The sequence below is a fragment of the Bufo bufo genome, chromosome 1, assembly GCF_905171765.1.
Source record: "Bufo bufo chromosome 1, aBufBuf1.1, whole genome shotgun sequence".
NCBI classification, from domain to species: domain Eukaryota; kingdom Metazoa; phylum Chordata; class Amphibia; order Anura; family Bufonidae; genus Bufo; species Bufo bufo.
In genome coordinates, this window is record NC_053389.1 from 583,948,424 (window position 1) to 583,962,850 (window position 14,427).

Below are 14,427 nucleotides of genomic sequence, written 5' to 3' on the forward strand. Positions count from 1 at the left end.
CGGTGGGTCTGACATCCCACACCCCTGCCGATCATCTAGATACTGATGACCTATCTTTAAGATGGGGTCATCAATATCAGATCGGTGGGTCTGACATCCCACACCCCTGCCGATCATCTAGATACTGATGACCTATCTTTAGGATAGGGTCATCAATATCAGATTGGTTGGGAGGGGCAGGGCCAGCGGGCCTGGCATATTTATCTTCTTATACAGCAATTTTCTGGTGTAAAAGTATAGTGAAATCTACGTCAGCTCGGATCTGCCATAGATTTCAGTTTAGGCGCACGGACTGCTGGAAAATGCACCTAATTTATGATTAGTCGTGCGCCTTGTCATAAATGAGGCACATCCTCCAGCAGTGCAGGGGAGATCATAGACCGGTCTAAAAAGGTTCTATGATAACTCCCCTCTGTGAGATTTTCAACTGTCTAGCTGTGCTACGGTTCCTATTTGTGCAGAAGATCTGATCTACGTCACTTCTATCCATCCCTAGATTACAGTAAAAGTAGTTTTGCTGCTGTTTGCTTTACTGCAGCTCCTCTTAATGCCAATGCTTTGGGCTTTATGAATTCTAGATATAGCTCTGTAAATATTACTTTAAAAATCTGCAAGTTAACAACATTGTTCAGAAATCTATCCTGTATCATTTATTTAATAGATAACGTAGCCGCTCTATATACTCACTGACTCATTCACGCTGCAATCAACGATAATCTTCTACCACATCAATATTTGGTAATGTACACACACTGTCTGAAAGATTACCTGTTATGGGGGGGGGGGGGGGGGGAATAAGTTATTACATGTAGCCTGTTTTACTGCATTCAGCACAGTTTTCTTTAACTAGGGTCAGGACAAATAGTCACTATCACATGCATATATTCAGTGGTTTCTAAATGTTCAGTTAAATTATTTTTCCAGTATTTAAGGCATTGATTACCTATCCTCAGGATAGGCAACAATGTCAGATTGTTGGGGGTCCACCACCCGGTCCCCCATTGATCAGCTGTGTTGGGAAGCCGCTGGCTTCAGAAACTATACAGTGTATGGAAGGCTCCATCAACTGTGCCAGCATAATGCTGTTTATAACTAAACTGAAATTTACATGAATTTACAATATTTACACTATGAAGATAGACTGTGTTCCCATTTGCACTGCGACTCTGCATTTGTACCTTAATAACAAATTCAAACATTTTTAGAACATTTTCTGAGTGGTATATTATTACTATGTATACTGCTTTGCTCTCTTCTTATTTGTACCATTTTTGATATGCAGCATCTTTTCTACCAAGCTACACTTTAGCTGGGTCTTTTGTATTTGAGAGCCACGTGGGCCACCAGCAGTGTGTGTACTTTTCTCACACACACACAACACAATGAGATGAACATAATAATGCTTCTATGTACAAAATCGGCACAGGCCCGGTTTTGTTCACATATTTCCGAATTCCTCCTTTTTATGCACATGAGGCACAAGGGATGTGGCCTCTGAGGCCACACAAATTACTTACACCAGAAATATATGTCAGCTCCTAGCAGGAGTAGATTTCTGTTTCTGATGTATGGAGCTCTGATGATGGGCCAAAATCGTTAAGACAAGTGCCCATCCTAATAAATTTGATGCATCTTTGATGCTACATTTATTTACTGCTATAAAATACACTAGTCTTAATAAATTCTCAAAATCTTCTTCTAGTAATGAGCTACTAACCTAGACAAAGAGGCAGAAGGAAGTCATGAGAGCTACAAAAGTACAGTGGTACAATTCAATCTTACTTCTCAGTTGCCTGTAGGCAGGAAAACCTGTCAATCAGCAAATTAACAACACTAGTAGTAACAAGTAAATATCACAGAGGCAGAGATTTAAGACTTCCTGTAACTAAATCACTTAACACTATAATAAAACCATACCACTGTGGTATTGTAATGATTCCCTCAGCCTGAAATGATGGTTGACAGTAGATTTCTCTCACATCTTTAGGGCTCATACACACGAACGTTGTTTTGGGTCCGCATCCGAGACGCATTTTTTTGCGTTTCGGATGCAGACCCATTCACTTGAATAGGGCCACAAAAATTGCGGACAGCACTCTGCGTGCTGTCTGCATCCGTACCTCCATTCCGCTGCTCTGGAAAAGAAATAGAACATGTTCTATTCTTGTCCGTATCACGGACAAGGATAGGACTGGTCTATTGGTGGTATCTGGTAACCACAGCTTAATATACTTTTATGCTGGATTCAGACACAGGGGGGAATTTATCAAGCCTGTAGTTTCCTCTTGTCTTGATCTAGTTCTGCACTGAAATGAGACTTATCTAATTTATTAAGCTTAGTTGCCCATTTCAACCAACCAGATTCCACCTTTCATTTTCCAAAGGAACTCTGAAAAATAAAAAGGTGGAATCTGATTGGTTGCGATGGGAAACTTTTCCTTTATGTCAGTTTTTTATGTCAGAATGGATTTAACGTTTCACCTGTAAAAAACTAAATTGTTAACAGAGACACAGAAGACGGCTGAGGGGAGGTTGGGGTGTGTCAGAGCTAGCTAAGATCATGATAAAGAGATCTGTTAAAGCAACTGCTTCTACACAGCTTCTGAACACCTCATGAGCCTCCTATGTGTCTGCAAGTGTGATTTATACCTGCTTATCTGTTCCTGTGAGCTCTGGAAATAAACATAGTAAGAAGCAAGGGAAAGGTCACAGCAGTACAGTGCTGGCAGAAGAGATAAGCCCAGCTTCTGAGTGAAATGCATCTAGCTGTGCAGCTGTAACAGGGAATAATATGACTGAAAAAACATTAGGGAAGCTCAAACATAACTGTCCCTTAACATTTATGATTGTGCAAAGAAGCACAGCCATTATGCAAACTTTTTTTGAAAATGCAGGTACGCCTTAAAGGGGTTTTACGGGAATAAACTTTTATTTTCCATTAAACATGCCTTTGCCATACTAATATATAATATACTAATATTATATATTAATATACGTTAATACCTATTATGCCCCATTTCCTTACTTTACAAACCAGTCATGTGACCCTTGTTTGTTGTCTTGCTGACATCACTTTGACAGGTCATGCACCCTACCACCAGCTGCACTGCCCATCGATGCAACATCAGCATTAAGGGGCAGATATAGGGAGGGGCTGCCTCTGTGTATGCGCACATCTCTCTCCTGTGTCCACTCTTTCTGGGAGCCTGGCACCGCTTTCCCTGCCTGCATTGACGCCCCTCCACTGCCTCCTCATCCCTGAGCTGGATATCACTGCTATATACTAGCACTATGCGTAATTGGATGCCGCTCTATCTGCATGCCTCTCACGTAGCTGTACAGACAGAGCGGAATCCGATTAAATAAAACATTAGTATATAGCAGTGATATTCACCTGAGTTTATTCCCAGAAACCCCTTTAAAGGCTGCCAGTGCACATTCATTTTTTGATGTAGTTTTTGAAGTTAACACCAGGAGAGGTTTCAATAAATAGCAACATAGTCTTCATTATTTACTTTCTCTTCCTTTATGATCCATATATGGCTTTGATTTCATAAACTGCATCATAAATTAACACACAATCTAAATGTGTACAGGCACCAAATGGTCATGCTGTAGATTTTCATCATACAGTATATCTTTGCTCTCAAACAAAAGGCATAAGGCTACTTTCACACTTGCGTTCAGAGCGGGTCCGTCTGGTATCTGCACAGACGGATCCGCTCCTATAATGCAAACGCTTAGATCCGTTCAGAACGGATCCGTTTTGACTTTACATTGAAAGTCAATGGGGGACGGATCCGTTTGAAAATTGAGCCATATTGTGTCATCTTCAAACGGATCCGTCCCCATTGACTTACATTGTAAGTCTGGACGGATCCGTTTGCCTCCGCGCGGCCAGGCGGACACCCGAATGCTGCAAGCAGCGTTCATGTGTCCGTCTGCTGAGCGGAGGACAAACACTGCCAGACTGATGCATTCTGAGCGGATCCGCCTCCACTCAGAATGCATTAGGACTGGACGGATCCGTTCGGGGCCGCTTGTGAGAGCCTTCAAACGGAGCTCACAAGCGGAGCCCCGAACGCCTAGTGTGAAAGTAGCCTAAGTATGGCTATGCACAGTCACAGGCTGCACTTGTGTTCTTTTGCTGAAACCCAGTTGACAAGGTGAAAGCAACTTCCCTTTCCTACAGGAAACTATTCTTCCTCCTAAATATAAATATAAACCAAGATAATACATTCCAAAACATGTTAGGGCTCTTTCACACTTGCGTTATTGTCTTCCGGCATAGAGTTCCGTCGTAGGATTATCCTAATGCATTCTGAATGGAGAGAAATCCGTTCAGGATGCATCAGGATGTCTTCAGTTCCGGAACGGAACGTTTTTTGGCCGGAGAAAATACCGCAGCATGCTGCGCTTTTTGCTCCGGCCAAAAATCCGGAACACTTGCCGCAAGGCCGGATCCGGAATTAATGCCCATTGAAAGGCATTGATCCGGATCCGGCCTTAAGCTAAACGTCGTTTCGGCGCATTGCCGCATCCGACATTTAGCTTTTTCAGAGTGGTTACCATGGCTGCCGGGACGCTAAAGTCCTGGCAGCCATGGTAAAGTGTAGTGGGGAGCGGGGAGCAGTGTACTTACCGTCCGTGCGGCTCCCCGGGCGCTCCAGAGTGACGTCAGGGCGCCCCAAGCTCATGGATCATGTGATCACATGGATCACGTCATCCATGCGCATGGGGCGCTCTGACGTCATTCTGGAGCGCCCCGGGAGCCGCACGGACTTTAAGTATACTGCTCCCCCGCTCCCCGCTCCTACTATGGCAGCCAGGACTTTAATAGCGTCCTGGGTGCCATAGTAACACTGAAAGCATTTGGAAGACGGTTCCATCTTCAAATGCTTTCAGTACACTTGCGTTTTTCCGGATCCGGAGTGTAATTCCGGCAAGTGGAGTACACGCCGGATCCGGACAACGCAAGTGTGAAAGAGGCCTTAAGAGAAAAACTATAATAAAAATATATAAATATATGGCTTAAACAGAATAACAAATAGGCATTTCATAGTTCTACAAGATTTGTATCTCGCTCCCCTTGCATGAAAAATGGAGTCATGTCATAACTAGTGTTGAGTTTTAGGAAAACTTCAATATGCAATGATGCCAAATTTCCTCGCGCTTCGTGATAAGAAATCAGGTTTTCCTAAAATGGCGGCAGCATATGTTACAAAGTAAAAGTAAGAATCCCGGAAAAGCGAGATCACTCATAATGCCGTGCAGCCAGCCGATCCACAGATAGCCATCCCCCGTGATGTCACAGCCCTATAAAAGCCTCATCCCGTGCGATCTCCGCCATTGTCCTGTGAGCTGAGCATAGGGAGAAACATGGCAAGTGCTCATGCGCTAGGGACAGTGTTGCTGCAATAATCCAGTGGCCATGTTTGATTCATCCACCATGTCTGGCATCTAGTTTTAACCCTAATAATTTGAAAAAGTGAGAGACCATTAGGCTCACAGTAGGGAGGGATCCCGGACCTTATGGAAGGATCCACATGGGATTATGCCCATCCTTGTTGTAAATCTCTCAATCTAATTGTTTTCAGAGAAGGGTAAAATCGCTCAATCAATCTTTTTCCATTTTGTGGTATTATGCTGGGCAAAGATATACTATATTGTACCCATAGGTTTCTGAGCATACATTACACATTGTTTATACTGGTATACTAGCATATATTTTATGGATCACGTTAAATACAGAATTCAGTAAGTAAGAGTTCATACGTCACAACCCAGAACAAGGGGTTAAGCATATTGAACAAATAATATCCATTCTTTTTGGTATCGCCACACCCTTTCCTTTTCTTCAGTTTAATACACCCACATAGCAACTACACTAAGAAAGTTGCCTCTGACCTTGCCGCCCACGCCTGGCAATCAGAGAAAGTTACTTGAACATTTATTATATGTGTGTTAAAACATGTAACACAAGCCATTTTCTGCATCCTGGCCACCTGGAGACATAAACATGGTATATTACTATTCTCTGTGAATATATTAGTATATCACCCTGCACTTCTGGTTACAGTATAGCATTTTAGTTCTCCATTAGAAATCAGTCATATCATCTAATAAAGACGGAAAAATCTATTGCAACTAATAACAGAGGGATAGTCACTTCTGTAACCAATTATTGGCCAATTAAAACTGTTGAAGCTGAATCGAAATTGCATAGAGCTAAGGCTACTTTCACATTAGCGTTTTCAATTCCGCTATTGAGATACGTCATAGGATCTCAATAGAGGAAGAAAACGCTTCAGTTTTGGCCTCATTCATTGTCAATGGGGATAAAACTGAACTAAACGAAACGGAATGCACCAAAATGCATTCCATTCTGTTTGGTTGCGTCCCCATCGCGGACAGAATAATGCTGCAAGCAGCGTTTTTCTGTCTGCGATGTGGTGCGGAGCAAGACGGATCCATCCTGACACACAATGTAAGTGAATGGGGATGGATCCATTTTCTGTGACACAATAGAAACTGGATCCGTCCCCCATTGACTTTTAATGGTGTTCATGACAGATTCGTCATGGCTATAGAAGACATAATACAACCGGATCTGTTCATGATTGATGCATGCGGTTGTATTATTGTAACGGAAGCACTTTTGCAGATCCATGACGGATCCGCAAAAAACGCTAGTGTGAAAGTAGTCTAAGAAGTAAAGGTTCTTTCACATAGGATGATTCTTTAGGCAAATATTGGGAAGGAACTAAACTGTCTTCTGAACACAGCTGGTCCAAGCAGGTGCTATGACACTGAACCAACACCTTGGCTAAGACCTATCATTTTCTTTATGCACTGCAAACCAGTCCTTTGGTGGAAGGGACTAGCCTTTCCAATGGCTGGGCCACTCTTTGCAGCCTGGATTAAGGGACACACCAAGGATTGTACAACATCATACCGTAATTTCATTGGTTTGAGTATGCAAGAGAGGAATTTGTTCTTTTGAAACAGCTGTCATTTTTGGGAAAGGTGCAGTAGCCTGCAGGTAAGGAAATGGTGAGGAAAGTGGTGCCAGCATCAGTGTGTGTAGTGCAGATGGGGACATTAGCAGGTTTGTATTGTGATACATTTGTACTTCGAGACAATTGGAGGAGGACAGAACATGGCAGCTATTGATGGTCACTACAGAGGGATAGTTTCTAGGGAGGTATTTTGTGCTGCATTGTGGTATTTGGCATTGTGGGATGGTATTATTGTCCCTACCAACTTGCAGTGGCCCCATCAACTTGTGCTGCTCCACCCTCTATCAATTTGGACTCATCTACTACATTGGGGCCACTTTGTTTTTTTTCCAGGGCCACTAAGTTTTCAGTCCGTCCCGTTGTCCAGAAAAAAAGAAAAAAAAGCTGTTTGCTTTACACAACTCAAACTGATGCTTGGCATTGAATATGAGAAGCTCCCAACAGGCAGTTGGATACAGAATCAGTTTGGACCTAACATGGATATGACTGTCAGTGGACAAAAGAGCTGTTGCTGCTGATGCTTATTGTGATGTCCCACACTTGTCCACAGAATGCATAAAAGGCAAAAAGGTGCACCACAAGACACAAGAGGAGGGAAAGAGGCAGAAATCAGTAATGTCAATCAAGCTGCTTCTCCAACAGTACCATCCAAGGTAAGTCTAGTTTCACACCTGCGGTAAAGCTACTTGGCATGTCATTATGACAAAGGAATAGACTGCCAGAGTTCACCATATCCCACCTTGCCAGATAATGCTGTTCAGCACCAGGCCCCATTGACTTATTATGTGATCTGCCTAGAATATGGACGGTTTCCGGCATGAGCGCTGGGATTTCGGTCAGTCCAAAACTGGTGCACGCACTAGTTTTTGTCTGGTTGGAAACAGGCCGAATCCCATTATAGTCAATGGGCTCCAGTGGTGCACAGCTCTATCAGGCTAGACTGGATACAGTGAACTCCAGCAGGCTGTTCCTCTGCTGGAACATCCTGCCGGATAGCCTTATTGCATGTTTGAAACTAGCCTAAGCCACTTGAAACTAAACTTGGTGAAGACTTCCTATATTTTACATCATACATGAAGTCAAAGGGAGCAGCGCTGCAGTGACAAGCTCAGTCCACTACAAAGTAGCTTCTGTCGCCGAAGCTATTGCTGAACAGCTGATCAGTAGGGGTGTGGGGTGTCAGAACCCCTCTGATCTACTGGTGATTGCTTATCCTGATGGCCTACGCTTAATAGTCTCTTAATGCATGGTCCTAATTTGTAGCACATTATACTTTTTTAACCTGTTACAAGCACCGAAACACAGGAAACGATAGATATGTGCACCGATTTCACAATAGTAATTCAAGTCTACCATTACATTTTGAAATGTATTATAATGGCTTAATATATTTAAGAAGGTTTACTAGTTTTTTTGTGCTTTTGCTATTCATATGAGCTTAAAGTGTTTGTTGGTGCTGCAGTATGTACGGTAGAGTTAAAATCAGGACAAGGTACATACTGTATAGCCAAATTGTAACCAGTCTAAAATGCTGTCTATTGGACATTCTTTAAATGTACAACCCATGAAAGGCTTTGTTCACATATGCATTGGAGTTTACAGATTCTATTAAAAAGGCCAGACAAAATAGCACAGCACGGTGCGTAAAATGCTGGGCTCCTTGACAGAAACCAGACAGACCCAATTATAGTCAATGTGGTCCATCAGACACAATTGGTTCAGTTTTGTACTGACTTGGCATTTCCATTATTCTCATTCTTCTGCATCCAGGACAGAGCAGAACAATGGAAATCAATGACAGCAATGTAAGCACAGTCTAAGTGGGAAATCCAATCGAAAATGATCTTCAGATATTCCTTAGATACACGTAAGAAGATCACATTGGCAGAGTCTGTGGTCTCAGAATGCCGTTAATTTCCAGAATGAAAGGGCTTTACAGCACTTTTCTACTGCTCAGATATTTCTGTAGTCATTGGCCCAGGCTTACTAAGCCTGTAGATGGCGTAAGCCTAGACAGGATGTCTAGACCTGCACCAGATTTATCACAGGGTCTCAGGCTGGATGATAAATCTAGTGCAGGGATAGACACTTTTTTCTAACCCTATACCAATTAATGGTTGGCTTACTTTGAGACAGAATTTCACGACGCAATTGTAGCACAAATAGCACATCTTAGCTAACCCCTTTCCAGCAAAGTCCTACTACTTTATGTCAAGTCCTACCCTTTTCAAACAAGTTGTAAAAAACTGTAGAAACTCAAGTTGCACCAAAGTGTCCCAAAATGATGCCAATCTTCTCAGAACTCTCCTCATACATTTTGTACCTATGAAAGTGGCTGACCTGTTACATGTGCCCTTGGCAGCTGGAGGCATCTGTGTTGGACCCATGTTCATATGTGCCCTCATTGATGAGAAAGATGATGTTTTAATATATGCAAATGAGCCTCTAGGAGCAACGGGGACGTTGCTGTTACACCTAGAGGCTCTGCTCTTTCTGTTACTGCCAAGATTGACAGGACCAGGCAGTGAAAACATCATCATGCCTAGCCCTGTCCATCCTAGTGGAGAGGGCTGGGCATTACAGAAAAAGAATTGACCGTTGTTTGGTCTCAGGACCATGTTTCATCACCAGTAATAATTTGAGAATAGAAGTCTCCTAGATTTTCTCTAAGCATGTCTAAATTGTCTATTGCTGGCGACAAGTTTTTTGATCAGGCATCAACATTTGTGGCACCCACTGGGAACTGATCTTTGACATCATCAAAACATCATGAATTATACTGGAAACTGTGCCAACTAAAATGCTTAATTCAAAAGCTAGAACACTGACTTTGACCTGATGATCTTACAAAATCATGGCCTCCACTTTACGGCATATTTCCTCTGAAGATGCTTCGACAGGTCGACCTGAACGAGGTCATCTTCAATTGATTCCCTACCCCATTTAAACTGCTTAACCCAAAATGGGAAGGTGCATCATCACCATATACAGCAATCATCCTTTCATGGATTTCTTTAGGCTTAATTGTTCCTTTATAAGAAATGTAATCACAGAACAAAGCTCCAAATCCCTCACTTTCTTTGTCACATTTGACAAATGACTTCAAATATTCCCCTCATGAAAAATATCCCCCACTGTATATATATTCACTGAAACTAGCTCTCAGCCACAATGACAGATGAGTGACTGATGGGACGCGCTAAATGACTATTTTCAAAGTTCTGACAAAAATACAGACATCAAACTGTATTTCTCAGAATGAAACCGGAAACAAATAGGAAGAGGGTTTGTAAGTTCCCTGTAAATTTGAGAAGCAATATCCAGTAATGGAGAGGAATTCGACTCAGTGGTGACTCATGGGAGAGATGCCACTTGCAAGGAAATTGCAACATGCTGTACTATAGGAACTGAATCATACTGTTTCCCGGCAAATGTATTGGATTACCTATAAAAAAAAATATGTATTCAGAGCCTCAAGAAATGGTTAACTTTTAGAAAAGAAATGAAAACCTTATGGAATAATATTACAATGCTAAATATTAAATGCATTTGTGGAACCTGAATGGAAAAAAACATACATAACTGTACTTATCAAAATGTAAATCTGATCTATTACACTTTTATATAATGGGGTAATTTTCAGCAAATAACATTATATTTGAACAAAAATTGGGGCACAGTCATTGAATGGTGCCAAATAGAAAAATAAGCATCACCGTTTCATTTTCTGTTCTCCTGATACATCAGGAAAACAAACAAAAAAAAAACTGGATCCTGTAACAATACGGATCCTGAGCATCCCTTATGCACATTTCACATACATTTAAGGCATTTCCGTCTGATTCATTTTTTTTAGATGGGAAAAAGTCCTGCGTGCAGAACTTTTTTCGGTAAAAAAAAACTGATCTCAGATGGAAATGGCTAAAACAGATGCAAAATATGTATAACGGATGCTTAAAATACAGGATCCGTTTTTTTCTGTTCTTCTGATGGCTCAGAAGAACAGAAAATGAAACGGTGATGTTGAATCGGCCATCACTGATTTGAATGGCAGAAATTTTCGCATGTTGAGGACATGACATTAGTGCTAAAGCTCTCTATACAAAGACCAGTGGGAAGGGATTAAACAGAAGCTGGAGCGGCGGGCAATTCAACAGGTAAGTAATGCACCATCCTGACTGTGCCCCCAATTTTTGCCCCAATCTTGGACAACCATTTTTATAATATACTTCTTATTGCAAATACTGTATATCGATAACAACACTGTTATATCACTGACATAAAGACAACTGCAATCACTGTCCACAGGTACTAAATTATGTGCAGTAAACCTAAGTAAAGTAAAAAGTATATAAGAAATAATAAACATCGCTTACCTGAAATGTGATGGAGATGCTGTCTCCAGGAACAATGCCTTCACAATGAATGAAGGGACTTCACTACTTGAAATGCACTTCCTTGATACCACCCACTTAGTAATAACTAGAACATTCCAAACCCCATACTATTTAGCTAAGAAACACGTTATTGGGTGAACCAGCCTTCAAGAACCTCTAGTAAACTTACTTTCTGTTTTCTTTATTGCTGGGATATCTCACGTGCTCGGATAGACGGTGGAAGTGCTTCTCCTCAAGAGTCTCGTCTTCTCCTATACTGCATGGTCCTCCTCCAAATTCTTTGAAATGAAAGTCAACAAGAAAAACCACAATGAGTCGTTTTACCAATTCCTTGAAACTGAGTCAGTCTATCATCAGCAGCATACTCAACGACCGTATAACGCGGCAAAATCCAAAAGGCCAGTTGGATAGAAGTGCCCCAGACATCCATCACAATGCAAAATCCTATCTCCATCCTGCTCTGATGATACCGGCATGCCATGCTTTCACACTGGCAGATGCCACCTAAAAGCTAAGTCTTAAAAGATCCTGGAAAATATGATGGATGAATAAAGATCGAGAAGAAAAATCCTTTGTTTCCCTTCTTGAATTTCATGATCTTGCATTGCCTCCTATGAAGTCTCTTCGCAGTGTTTCCCTGTTTTACCAGACGAGGACTGTCAGATCTCTGCCTTCAGAGTATGCTGTGCTCTCCAGTGCTGCTCACTATAACAAACAGCTAAAAGATTTCGCAACAGCCTCTTGCTTAACCAGGCTGTTCCACCTACTCACATTTGCACGCAGCAATAGAAAGACAGCACAGGAAGCTGAAGTGCAACTGCCAGTACTGTTTCGTCCAAGAAATAAAGTAAGGTTTCAAGACCTGCGATGGAATATCAAGCAGCAACTCCACTTAATGATGTACATCTGCATATCTCCTTTCTGGTCCCATGCCAATAACTGATCTATGAGCTCACAAAAATCATGGCATGTACACATAACATCACACGGGTGGGGAGATAGAAACAATGCCTTAATGGTTATTAGACTTCTGTACTGTGGACAATCATAGAACACATTCTTTTCTGTACCCTGAGGTGCAAAGAATCTAATAACCTGCTAGAGAAAAACAAACACGAACCCACCAGGTCTGCTTAGATATGAATCCTAGCAGAAAGATTTTCAAGTACATGAATCTGACCACTACGGCACATTATAGACACCAAACCATCTACAACAATGCAAATGTACTATTGCATATGAAAGGGGGTTCACACAAAATTAAGCGCAAGGATTTGAGGGCATGCTGGTGGTCTGAAAGTCTGCAGCATGCCCCAGTGCTGGATTTTTGGTCGATTGTGGGGTCGCGGTCACGTCAACTTGTGAGTCAGGTTGTGACCCCATTCAAATAAATGGCTGTAATTCTACTTTGGTCGCACAGCCATGCAGCCCCAACCTTACATGTGCAACAAATCCATATCAAAGATTACTTATACTACAGATTTTGCCACAAATTTTAGGCTCTCCCCTCCTGTGGCCTAAGTGCTTATTCACACATTCATAATCAAAATCGTCCATGTTGTGGCCACAATACATAGACTGTGTTGTAACATGGAAGTGAGGTGATTATGTTTGTTTGAGTAGCACAAAGATCTGATGACCACTGGAGACCACTGTCATAGCACCCCTACTTCTATAGGTCCACTGCAGATGTGGATAGCAAATGGAAGAAAATTACAATATTGTTAATATTCCCTAGGGCTGAAACTACAGTAAACCCTCCAACAAAAGGGCTATGCTGTGAAAAGTTGTAGGTTGTCATGCTCCAAGCTGTCAAAGTAACAGTGGTGCACAACAAATATTTAAAATGGAAAGATTGATAAAAAAATTACAGTAACTTAAAGGGCTTCTATGTGACTCCAGATAGATCATCAATATCAGATTACCGGGTGTCTGACAACCGACACGTCCACCGATCAGCTGTCCAGTGCTGTTGCAGCCCAAAACAGCTGATTGTGGGGGTGCCGGATGATGGACTCCTACCAATATGATACTGATAAGGATAAGTCATCAATAACTGTAGCCCGGAGAACCCCTTCAAATGACATGCAAACTGCATCATCATGAATTAAGTTTGTGGCTAGACACTGTACAGCACTAGACTCACGTAGCCTCTATAAACTCTTAAGATCATAAATGTCTAGGGCTCATCAGTAAACACTATTTTAGCCATTTACAGCTCTACCTTCCCAGTGAAAACAAGAACTGATTTAACGAGCAGGCAAAAAAATACATCATACGATAATGGTTATATTATACAGAATGTAGCTATATTAATCATAGTACCTGACATGATATTAGAAGGAGCTGAATGTGCTCTGCCAAACTCATCTCATGAAGACAACCCCTTTTTAAATGGAAGCCAATGATCAGCAGCTATTGTCGTGGGAAGCTGTGTCTTGAGAAATAAAGTATAACGTGAAAGTCATTCAAGTGGATGGCCTCCATGTACTTTATGGACAGCGCAGGTGTGCCAAAATAGGAGCTGCTCCTAGAATGTGTCCACGCATTGTGGAATTCCAAGAGCAAAATCTTTTGGTATTTGCCGTAGTTACAGATTGATTTTATAGCAGATGCCACAGATTTCACCCTAGGCAATGCAAAGACCAAATCCTTTGTGAAAATACACAGAAAGAATTGACATGCTGCAGATTTAAAATCCCCTCACGTCAGTTTACAAGCAGATATTTTTTTTTGCACAGCATGCGTATGAGATCTGTTAAAATCTCATCCACTCTGCTGCTCTTTTAACACGCAGCAGATTTTCCACCTGCAATCCAGACACTAAATCTGTGTAGACATGTGCCATCTCTGGGAGATTTAAGCCATATCAAGAATGTGACCTGCTGTGAATGAAGAGCAAGCTGCCGAGGTCCTCTCCATTCACCACTATGGGACCTCCGAAAGTAGATGTTTCCCAAACTGGTGAGTAGCTCCTTGTGCAAACAGGGGATGTGATCCCAACGTAATGT

General features: G+C 41.8%; 1 long non-coding RNA gene across 1 annotated transcript; it reads right to left on the reverse strand.

Moving 5' to 3' along the window:
- Window positions 1-9,493: 9,493 nt before the first annotated feature.
- Window positions 9,494-12,105, reverse strand: LOC120984563. The gene is made up of 3 exons (XR_005775269.1): window positions 12,063-12,105; window positions 11,586-11,694; window positions 9,494-10,464 (listed from the first exon to the last, which is right to left on the reverse strand). It is a non-coding gene; the product is annotated as an uncharacterized LOC120984563 (long non-coding RNA).
- Window positions 12,106-14,427: the final 2,322 nt, after the last annotated feature.